Source organism: Rhinopithecus bieti, unplaced genomic scaffold (genome assembly GCF_001698545.2).
Source record: "Rhinopithecus bieti isolate Rb0 unplaced genomic scaffold, ASM169854v2 scaffold_68778, whole genome shotgun sequence".
Taxonomy (NCBI): domain Eukaryota; kingdom Metazoa; phylum Chordata; class Mammalia; order Primates; family Cercopithecidae; genus Rhinopithecus; species Rhinopithecus bieti.
In genome coordinates, this window is record NW_016827519.1 from 1,478,398 (window position 1) to 1,489,443 (window position 11,046).

An 11,046-nucleotide genomic window follows, 5' to 3' on the forward strand; every position below is an offset into this window, starting at 1 on the left:
AAAAAAAAAAAAAAAAAAATTATAAAGGATGATGAAAGGTTTATGAGAATCCTACCTTAAGATCAAACTGATTAAAATCAAAAAGATTTGTCTATAAGAATCTTAATAAAAGAATATAAGATTCTTTTATTAAGAATTGGGGTTGACATTAAGAATACACTAAAGCAAAGGGTGAAATTTGACTTAGATGGTATAAAAATCATCAGGAAGCATTGTCACATATGAAATGATGTTTGGCTTTCTTTGGGCTGTATTTGTATAAATATGTTATTGGTATGTCTTCCAAATTAGTGGAAAACTCCTATAATTTTGATGTAATTTAGTGTATGTTACTAATAGTTATAATTGTTAGGTAAAATTATTGTATGCCACAAAAGTAATCAAATTTCCTTGTCAATCCTGTTTTTGACTATAGCTGCCCTAAGACATTTTGTCATTCACAGACAATTGTCTTGTTTTAATTCTCTTTAAAATGTGGTTTTTAATCATCTATAGGACTTTGACAGGTGCTCCTGAATGCAAGTTCCTGATAACTTTTGTGATTGTGATATTAGAATAGAAGAAAAACTTTCAGCACTCTCATGAGGAGCTGAAATGTTCATGAATATGAAGCAGAACAGGAGTTAACTGCATGGACTAAACTAGTAGAAGACTGAAGTAATCTTTTTTGATGCTTTGCTTAAAATGGTGCTGATCTTTTGTTCTTTGGAGTCAAGGAAACTTTTCTTTTGAGATATAGGCAGCTTTTAACAATTGAGTAAAGCATACTCCTGTGAAAGAAATTTGGAACGTATTTGTTTTTCTCTACCTAATTTCTGCAGAATTTGGAAACTATTTGCGAATATTATTAACTCATGCCGATATAATTATTTGCGTAAGTGCAAGAAGAATCTGTTTTCATTTGTATTAGGACACAACTGGAGAAACTGGTTATTTTACCAAGACTTTGATTAGAACAATGTGCTTTCCTGTAAGGAATCAAATTTGACTTAAAGAGCCAATAAAAGCCCTTTGGGAAAACTGGCCTCATACGTTGTCTACACAGTCCCTGTGCAGGGTTCCTAACCTGTGTAAGTAAAAAAAAGTCACTTTCTGACAGCCCCAGGAGCCCCAAGTTATCTTGTGACTTCAACAGGAAAGAAATTTACCCAACTCATAGGTATTAGAGGGTGAAAACACATGGCTGGGCTCAGCTTTAAAAAACGTATATATTATCTGAGATTCCTTCTCTGGAACAGAGTTCCATCAAAGCCAATTTAAAAAGCCTATGTGAAAAATAATTATTCTTGCTGCACATTATATAAATAATCAGGACAAGTATAGTAAAGCAAACCATTCTTACCGTGATTTGTCTTTAGTAAAAATGGAAGACTGGAAAGAGAAAAAAATATATTTCAAGAACTGTGGTACACCTGTTATTAGATTCTAGTTTCATCAGTTGTTTTTGAGGTTTTTTTCCTGCAATTTAGAGTAACCCTGCTTATTCTGGTGAATCAACCAGTGATCTCTGCTCAGAAGATACAAGAGGGATGGGTAATGTGATAATCGGTATCAAAATTCTAATTCTGGGAACATATTGGAATTGGCTAGCAACCCCATGTCAGCTTGGTTCCAACAACTGCCCAGTTCATGGAAACCCTTCTTATTTAGTTTACTTGGTATACTTTTACTGATTTTGCTTTACTGTTGTGGAATATATTGCTCTTGTACTCTTTGTGTGGGAATGCAGTATAAGCTTACTGAATGTTTTCTTAAATTAAACACTTATTAATCTTTCAGATATCACATTTTGTTAGCACTCAGAGTTGCAAATGGCCTTTACCAGACTGATGCTTCCTGACTGAGCTCCTCTCTACCCCAAATACAAGAGGTCCTAAAAGTTAGGCAGAAGTATTATCACCCCTATTCAGCCTGAAGAAGTTACAGAAGATGGATCTTCATCTCTCTACAATCCTTAAGATTAACGGTTCCCTTATAGAAGGGAGGAAGGAAATATGTTAGAGGCATTTGAAGCAGAGTGACTCCATCTTGAATAGGGGCTGGGTAAAATAAGGCTGAGACCTACTGGGCTGCACTCCCAGGAGTTAGGCATTCTAAGTCACAGGATGGGACAGGAGGTCAGCAAAGATGCAGGTCACAAAGACCTTGCTGCTAAAAAGATGCAGTAAATAAGCAGGCCAAAACCCACCAAAACCAAGACGGCAACAAACGTGACTTGTGGTCCGCCTGACTGCTCATTACACACGTATTATAATACACTGGCATGCTAAAAGGCACTCCCACCAGTGTCATGACAGTTTATAGATGCTATGGCAATGTCAGGATGTTACCTTTTATGCTCTGAAAGGGGTAGGAACACTCAGTTCCAGGAATTGCTCACCCCTTTCCTGGAAAACTCATGAATAATCCACCCCTTATTTAGCATATAATCAAGAAGTAGCAATCTATAAGCAGCCGAGCAGCCCATGCTGCTGCTCTGCCTATGGAGTAGCCATTCTTTTATCCCCTTACTTTGTTAATAAACTTTCTTTTACTTTACTCTTTGGACTTAGTCCAAAATATTTTTTATGTGAAATCCAAGAACCCTCTTTTGGGTTCTGGAGCAGGACTCCTTTCTGGTAACACAATGTGGAAAAGAAAGTGTACATTTGACTCAAAGTGCCAATAATGAAATTAGAGTGAGTTATTTTTAGTTATTGTACTAGTTATCTACTTGTGCGTTACAAATAAACTAAAAGCCTAGTGACTTAAATCAATACTAAATATTTGTTATTTCTGTGAGTCAGGAATTTAAGAGTGACTTGACTAAGTAGTCTTGTTCCTGGACCAACCTGAGGGTCAGGTTGCTACTGTGGCTCAATAACAAGAGGCAAATTAACTGGGAGAAAAGGGAGTTTTTATTTCTCTAACCAGTTATAGGAAAAAGGCCTAGAAATCATGGCCAGCCCAACTCAAAATTGCAAAGTTCTCCAGAGCTTATATACCTTCTAAGCTCTATGTCTACGTGTAAGCATGCCTTCGCCTAAAGACATAAGTGATTAACTTCTTTTAATCTATAACTAAGGTCTGAGTCTTGAAGACCTTCCCCTGGAGCCTCAGTAAATTTATTTAATCTAAATGGGTCCAGGTGCTGGGGTGACTATCCTTATCTTGTGTCCTGCTAAATCATAGAGGTTTGGAGAGTTCCTTCAGACCCCCAATAAAACTTGTTTAATAATAAAAGGGTCCTGTTAAGAATTCCTTCAATATTTTTGTGATGATTTAAGGCCCAGGAAAGGCTTAGGCAAAACTCTTGGTGGGCTTTTGTACATTCTAGCCTTTGTATAAGGACACTGGCTCTTTCAGCTTTTAATATTTAATTTAACCACTTAGTACTGGAAAAGTTGTTATGGAGGCCTGTATTAGTGAGACCTGGCCTGCCACAGTCTGACATAAAGTGTCTCATGAAGTTGCAATCATCTATTGTCCAGGGCTGAGTTACCTAAAGACTTGACTGAGGCTGGAGAATCTAATTCCAAGGTGACTCATTCAGGGACTTGCAAGTTAGTGTTGGTTTCGGTGGGAAGCTGTAGCTCCCTTCCACAAAGGCCTCTCCACAGGACTACTTGATCATCCTCATGGCATGGCAGTAGCCTCTCTCAGAGCAGATCCAAGAAAGCACTGGGGAAGTTACAACGCCTTTATGACCTAGTCTCGTGAGTCACACATTGTCACCTCCATTGTACTTCATTGGTCATAAAGAAAATAAAGCTGTCTTACCCCAAAATATATTTCTTTGACATATTTTAAGATGATTGTCACAGAGTCAGTAAACAGAAGTAACCTGCCAAGCTGTTTTTGTTGGGGAGACTTGCATCTGAAGAGAATCTGCATTAACGCAGCCAGGCCTCCCCTTGTCGAGATCTAGAAGAAAATAACTGTGAATCTGATATCTTTACAGGTCTGAAAGGAACATTTATCATCTATTCTCTCTGAGGGTTGCTCCCTGCGAGGTTTAATCTACATAACAAGATCACCTTTGCTAGCCAATCCTCCTCTTCTCTACCTCTCACGGTGTGTTTTGCCACCAACACCTGATTTACCACCATAACCTGATTTTGACCATGCTTTAAGCCACCATTCTTTCTGCAACCTCAAGTTGGTATACAATTTTCTGCACCCCATTAGGGATAGGGTAATCACTCTGTGATTCTTCTCGTGCACACATTAATACATTTTGTATGCATTTTCTCAATTTAATTTGCCTTTTGTGATTTGATTTTTAAATAAATCTTCAGAGGGTAAAGAGGAAGTTTTTCCTTGGCTCCTACTATCATTCATTTTGGGAGAAGACTATACAAGGACATAAATACCAGGAGGCAAATATCATGGAGGCCATTTTGGAAACTGACTACTAGTTAGTGACTGAATTTCATTAGTGTTCAGCAGTGGAGTTCCTTTAACCATATAGCCATCCAATGGGCCATGTAGGCTACTCTAATAGAGTGTTTCTATGGATGGGAGAAAAGTACAAAGCAACACTCAAGGATTTTTTTCAAATTACATGTAAATTCTCTCCTCATTTCATGTGCCAAGGGTCTGGGGTGTTCTCTATGAATGTGGGCTCCAAAGTTTTTGGAATTATGACCCTATTGAAATGACAATAAATTTAAAAATATAAGGGGTTGTATTCCTGAATCCAGCGTAGAAAAATTTACTTCGCTAAAGTAAGCCCTCAGGTGTGTGGCATTTCACAGACTCAGACCCAAGCCACTTATCCTGACTTATTTCATATAATCCATCACAAGTTTTTCCAACTCCACTCAACCTCAACCTCTGTTTGACATCATTTTTGTATGACATTGGCACCCTGCTTAACCAGACATCAAAGTATCCCTCTAGTTTCCTCTACCCACACATCCTCAAGAACCGTTTATATGGTTGACCCTGTGAAATATGGAGGCCAAGCAGTGCTGCTTCTGTGCTCTTATAAAATTATGTAGTAGTGAATGCAGAAAACGTACACCCACTCTCTCTTCTGGGTGGGACACAGTTTGGACATAGCAAGGATGACAGGGGGAACAGTGTTTCTTTAGTGCCTTGATGTTGGTAATTTTCTTTTTTTCCCCCAAGTCGGAGTCTTGCTCTCTTGCCCAGGTTGGAGTGCAGCAGTGCAATCTCAGCTCACTGCAACCTCTGCCTCCCAGGTTCAAGTAATTCTCCTGCCTCAGCCTCCCGAGTAGCTGGGATTACAGGCACATGTACCACGCCCAACTAATTTTTGTATTTTTAGTGGAGATGGGGTTTCACCATGTAGGCCAGGCTGATCTTGAACGCCTGAAATCATGAGCCACCGTGCCCAGCTGATGTTGGCAATTCTAGGAGTACTAGGAGACCAGATAGATAGCAGGGATTTTTGTGGAAATGCTCAGAGGTAGAAAAGTCAGTGAGATTCTTTGACAGACCAACATGGACAAGGAAATTGATAAGAAAATGTATTAGAAGAGAGAAAGAAGTAGAAGAAATTATTTACTAACTATAAATGGTATACTTAAGTATACACATGAAAAGTCGCCTAGGTGATCCCTGAAATAACTGAGAGACAATTTGAGGAAATCTGGAAGTCTGGAAGTCCCATAAGAGCAAGTCAAAGCAAGCATCATTAAGTTAAATTTTACTGTTAGGGCATTACAATGTCCTTACTGCATTTCAAGTATTGTATTATGCTCTAATTCTACCTTCTAAAGATACGACTAGTCCTAAAATCTAGGGTTGGGTACAAATATAGTTGGAAGTTAAGCAGTTCTAGATGTGATGAGAGAAAAACAATAGAGCAGGGCCTTTCAATGTACTAAACCAGAATGACCTTGATAAAAGCAAATGCAGTTATACTACTGTTCTGCTTAAAATCTTGGAATGGCCCTGCATTAATTCAGCATGAAGTACAACCTTCTTAGCAAGGCTCATATGCTCCCTTTCCTACTCCTCATCCAGTTTCACGGGATTTTGATCCTTGCCTATTTCCCTGGACTTATCTCTAGTTATTTTTTCATGTATTCTATATTTCAGGGATACAAAATTTATTTATTTCCTTAACTATACCATGCATTGTTTTGTTTTTGTTTTTAGTCGCCAGGCTTGTGTATCCTTTATTCCCTCTTTCTGTAAGATTTTCCTCACTTTTCTTTTTTGGGCACATCTTAGCCTTCTGCAGGTCTCAACTTAAAAGGCACATCTTTCATGAAGCTTTACCTGAATCTCTTGGGTGAGGGAGGTGAGGTATTATAGCTATGCTCTCCTAAAGTATCTGGATTAAGCTTATTATAAAACATACCAGCCTTTATTGAAACTACGTACTTAACGTCAATTGTTCTCATTATACTGTGAGCTTCATGAGAGCCCTGCATTTGCCTATCATTTTAAACCAATGTGTACTTTAACTAGACTTCGGCCAGGTGCAAAACAAGTATTTAATAAATGCTGGCTAAACAGATAAATGAAGAAATGTATATGTCAGCCCTAATTTCCCTATCATCACTACCACCTCCTGCCATCTCTACAGAGTAGTATCACAGGCTCTAGCCTTGTTCTTACATCCATTTATTTTAAATCTTTCTGCTTTCTAGGTTCATCTGATTAACAAATTCTTGCTGCCCTTTGTTAATAATGGCAATAAATTACATTATCAAGATGAATATCTACATCTAAACAATGTCATAATGAAGATTTATTGATTCAATGGGAAAGTTATTCTAAACGGAAATTGCTTACAATTGACAAGTGTGTGGGGAAGAAAGCTTAGGACAAGAGGCCCTCTCATTTTCATTCCCTAAGTCGTTGCCTACCTTGTCAATGGTCACCTGGTCTGCTTATACGTATAAATTTGGCCTTAGGTTTTTTTTGTTCCTGAATACATGTTGAAAATGGTGATTAAGTATACTTTAAGGATACTTGGAACTAGAAACACCAATTAAATTGGAAGAGGGTGATAGTTCAGCATAATGAAGCAGTGTTGAGGCATTTCAAATGAAAGAATTAGAAACAATACACATTCAGAAAATGTTGATAGTCAGAGGAGGAAAATATCTGTTCCTGGCCAGACTTTATATGTGAAGTTTTTCCTGTAGTAACTTATTGAATATTCATAACTGCTAATATCTTTTTCCATTTTACAGTCAAAAAAACTGATGCTCACAGATGTTGAACACTAAGATGACATAGTGAGGAAAGAATTCACAATCCCCTGTATATACCAATGCTCACATCATTAAACTACGCTTTCTTTCAACAGGAAAAATATCAACTCAAGGGTTTGGGGGAAGAATGGCCACTGGAGTAATAAGTCTAGAGAGTGTTCTCTGACCTGAATGAAAGGGAAAAATTGGGAACAGAAGAAAACAAAATGGCTCATTTGAGGACATGACACTTAGTGACAGAAATGAAAAAAGCAGTTTGATTCTGTCATGTGAAGACCTTCCTTTTGCATAGAAGGGACAAATGGCCACTCACTAATGGGATCTTAAGGTATACAAAGTCCCTCTCTTTAAAGCACACACCCCAATTTACCTGCCTCATTGCCTGGGATTTGCTCTATCAGAGTCACTCTTGTGGCAAGAAACAGTCCTATGAAAATATAGGACCCATATACTCAGTCTGTAATGGTAACATGACAATCTTTGTCTAATACTGCCCTAAGTAAAGACCTGTTGTTTTTGCCTGCCACAATTCTCTCCCCACTTTTGGTAATAGTATATCAAATTTTCATGGGGAAACCATTCCTTTTTCATTTTCAGCCTACATAATTATAGCAGGACTGTCTTATCTTTTGCTTCTAGATGTGTGATTACTAATTGGTAATCTTTAGAGAACCTAGTCCTCTGAGTGGTGAAGAAATGGGCATATCAGTGAGAATTCTGTCCAGGACTTTGCTACAATAGGTGGGAAAGTGTTGTTCTCCTTCCACCAGTTTCTAAGCATGTGTGTGTTGTGAACTTGAACCTGCTTGTGGTTAGTTCTGTTACTATATCTTGGGGGCTGTGTTAATCAGGGTTCTCTAGAGGAACAGAATTGATAGGATAGATGTGTATATGAAGGAAAGCTTATCAATGCATATTGTCTCACAAGATCACAAGGTGAAGTCCCACAACAGGCCATCTGCAAGCTGAGGAGCAGGAAAGCCAGTCCAAGTCCCAAGACCTCAAAAGTAGGGAAGCCGACAGTGCAGCCTTCAGTCTGTGGCCAAAGGCCTGGGAGCCCCTGGCAGATCACTGGTGTTAAGTCCAAGAGTCCAAAAGCTGAAGAACTTGGAATCTGATATTTGAAGGCAAGACGCATCCAGCACAGGAGAAAGATCATGGCCGGAAGACTCAGCAAGTCGAATGCTTTCAACTTCTGCCTGTTTTATTCTAGCCATGCTATTAGCTGATTAGATGGTGCCCACCCAGATTGAGGATGGGTCTGCCTCTCCCAGTCCACTGACTCAAATGTTAGTCTCCTTTGGCAACACCTTCACAAACACACCCAGGTTCGATACTTTGCATCCTTCATTTCAGTCAAGTTGACACAATATTAACCATCACGAGTATGAACCTAAGAAGTGGGGCAATATCAAGAAGAGCAAAGTTGAGAAGTGAAGAGAAACAGATAATTAACGATAACAAAATGTGAATATGTCTTCAGATGTGTGATCTGATGTCTACCTACTTCACTAGGATTTTTGTCCCTATACAGTTTTGAGTTTGATCACTAGTAAACAATAGTACTAACTAATTCAGCAGCTGTTAATATAAATTAAGCCTGAGGCATCACTGATTATTAAGCTTGGAAACTTACTCAAACTCAGGTTTGCGTTGTCTTTTATGAGTACTTTTCTAGATCAAAGTTACACATTTTCTCCTCTGCAAATTTTACTAGACCAAGCACAATGCAACTCTTACATGTTGGCTGTTAATCTGTCATTGACACATCTGAGTAGCTATTCAGATTCATGCCTGACGAGATTGAGACATAAGATGGAGCATTTTGCATGAAGAATGCAGAGACTGGGAAAAAGTAACAGCCAGTGTAAAGCAGGTACCAAAACGTGACTGCAAGCCCACAAGTAAAAAATTCTATTATTAGGAAAAAATATTTCTAGAGAACCTAAAACTAAAAGAACTTTTCCATGTTTGACTTTGTTTCATCCTCACAATTCATGAAGTAGTTATTTTCCCCAGCTTACTAAAATTTGTAGAGATGAAGAAGCTGGGCAAAGAAAAGAGCAACCTGCCTATCAATACAATGGCAAAGAATACAGCATAGTTATGAACCCAGAGAGTCTAGAGCCATAGACCTGTTCCACTAACCACTGCTTTAGTGGTCCTCAAAGTGCCATCTCCTGAGTGCTCTGGAGATCTTTCCATGAGATCCATCAGGCCAACATTATTTTCCTATAACACTAAGGCATGATTTGCCTTTTTCATAGCAACATTTATTCTCATGAGGCAAAATATTTGTAGATAAACTGCTGGTGCCATTGCTAAGATGAATGCAGTGGCATCGAACTGTAATGGTAGTCATTGTGCTTATCACATACTCAGAAAACAATAAAACTCTTAATGCCAAGGACGTTAATGTTATACTTGATAAAGCAGTAAAATTATTCATCATATTAACATTTCAACACTTGCATATATGTCTTTTCACTATACTGTGTATGATGAAATGAAAAGTACACATAAGCCTTTTATTTTGCTGGTAAATTATGATGGTTGTCTGAAGGAAAAGCACTGGTGTGCTTATTTGAGTTGAGAGATGAACTAGCCACTAGTTTTTTTTTTTTTGTTTTTTTTTTTTTGTTTTTTTTTGAGAAAAGATCTCACTCTGTCACCTAAGGTGGAGTGCAATGACGTGATGTCGACTCACTGCAACCTCCGCCTCCTGGGTTCAAACAATTTTCGTGCCTCAGCTTCCCAAGTAGCTGAGATTACAGGTGCACACCACCGCGCCCAGCTAATTTTTGTATGTTTTGGTAGAGATGGAGTTTCACCATGTTGGCCTGAGCTTAAGTGATCCACCTACCTCAACCTCCCACAGTGCTAGGATTACAGGCGTGAGCCACCACACCCGGCATTTTTTTTTAATACAGCATCATTTTGATTACAAAGAATGAGAGACAAATTAAGGTCACTCACACTTGCATATTTTGTGGATAATTTCTCAAAATGAATGAAGTGAGCCTGTCACTACAAAGTCAAATGGATGACAATATTTATTGCCATTCATAAAATTTGAGCTTTTAAGCAAAAACTAGAATTTTTGAAAACTTATATTTAGCACTGTGCACTGAATAGCTTCCTAATAAAGACTCTTCTCAGCCAGGCATGGTGGATCATGCCTATAATCCGAGCAGTTGTGGGAGGCTGAGGCAGGTGGATCACTTGAGGTCAGGTGTTTGAGACCACCCTGGCCAACATGATGAAACCCTGTTTCTACTAAAAACACAAAAATTAGCCAGGTGTGGTGGCATACACCTATAGTCCCAGCTACTTGGGAGGCTGAGGCAGTAGAATTGCTTGAATCGGGAGGTGGAGGTTGCAGTGAACTAAGATTATGCCACTGCACTCCAGCCTGGGCAACAGAGCAAGAATCTGTCTCAAAACAAAACAAAAAATAGACTCTTCTCATGGTATCAATGATTATATTAAAAATAGAAAAGTGTCAGCATTTGAAAGATATGCATAATTCAGCTAACCAATGTTTTTTGAATGATCAATCCATACAAAATTGCTCACAAGTAAATGATTCTTTCAAAGTGCTAAACCATGGGTTATAATGTAAGTGTGAGAACTTCATAATTATGGTTTCAGAGTCCATTTTGCAACTAACATTTAAGAAATTACTACTTGTCAAAATTTTCAGTGCAGTATCAAAAGGAATATATGCAGTATTTTGACTTTCTTAATGTTCAACAAAAATTATCACAACAAATTGAATTCAGAAGCATATATAATAGGTGATTTAAAGAGATTTCTAAAAGTAAGATTTATAAAGAGTAAGATTATAAAAGTAAGATTTATAAAAGATTTG

The 11,046-nt window shown here is 38.2% G+C and overlaps 1 protein-coding gene and 1 long non-coding RNA gene across 3 annotated transcripts in view; one reads left to right on the forward strand and one right to left on the reverse strand.

Moving 5' to 3' along the window:
* The window catches only part of SLC5A12 (solute carrier family 5 member 12), a 96,872-nt gene extending 93,233 nt beyond the window's left edge, over nucleotides 1–3,639 (reverse strand). The window contains exons 1-2 of one of the 2 annotated variants that reach the window (XM_017863849.1): nucleotides 3,482–3,639; nucleotides 1,343–1,371 (exon numbers count right to left, since the gene is read on the reverse strand). The gene's annotated coding sequence lies outside the window, so the exon portion shown is untranslated. The remainder of the gene's footprint in view (nucleotides 1–1,342; nucleotides 1,372–3,481) is intronic. The other variant, XM_017863848.1, reaches the window with a different exon arrangement.
* LOC108523317 (uncharacterized) overlaps nucleotides 1–11,046 on the forward strand; it is a 79,391-nt gene that overhangs the window by 29,684 nt on the left and 38,661 nt on the right. The gene's annotated exons all lie outside the window — the stretch shown is intronic.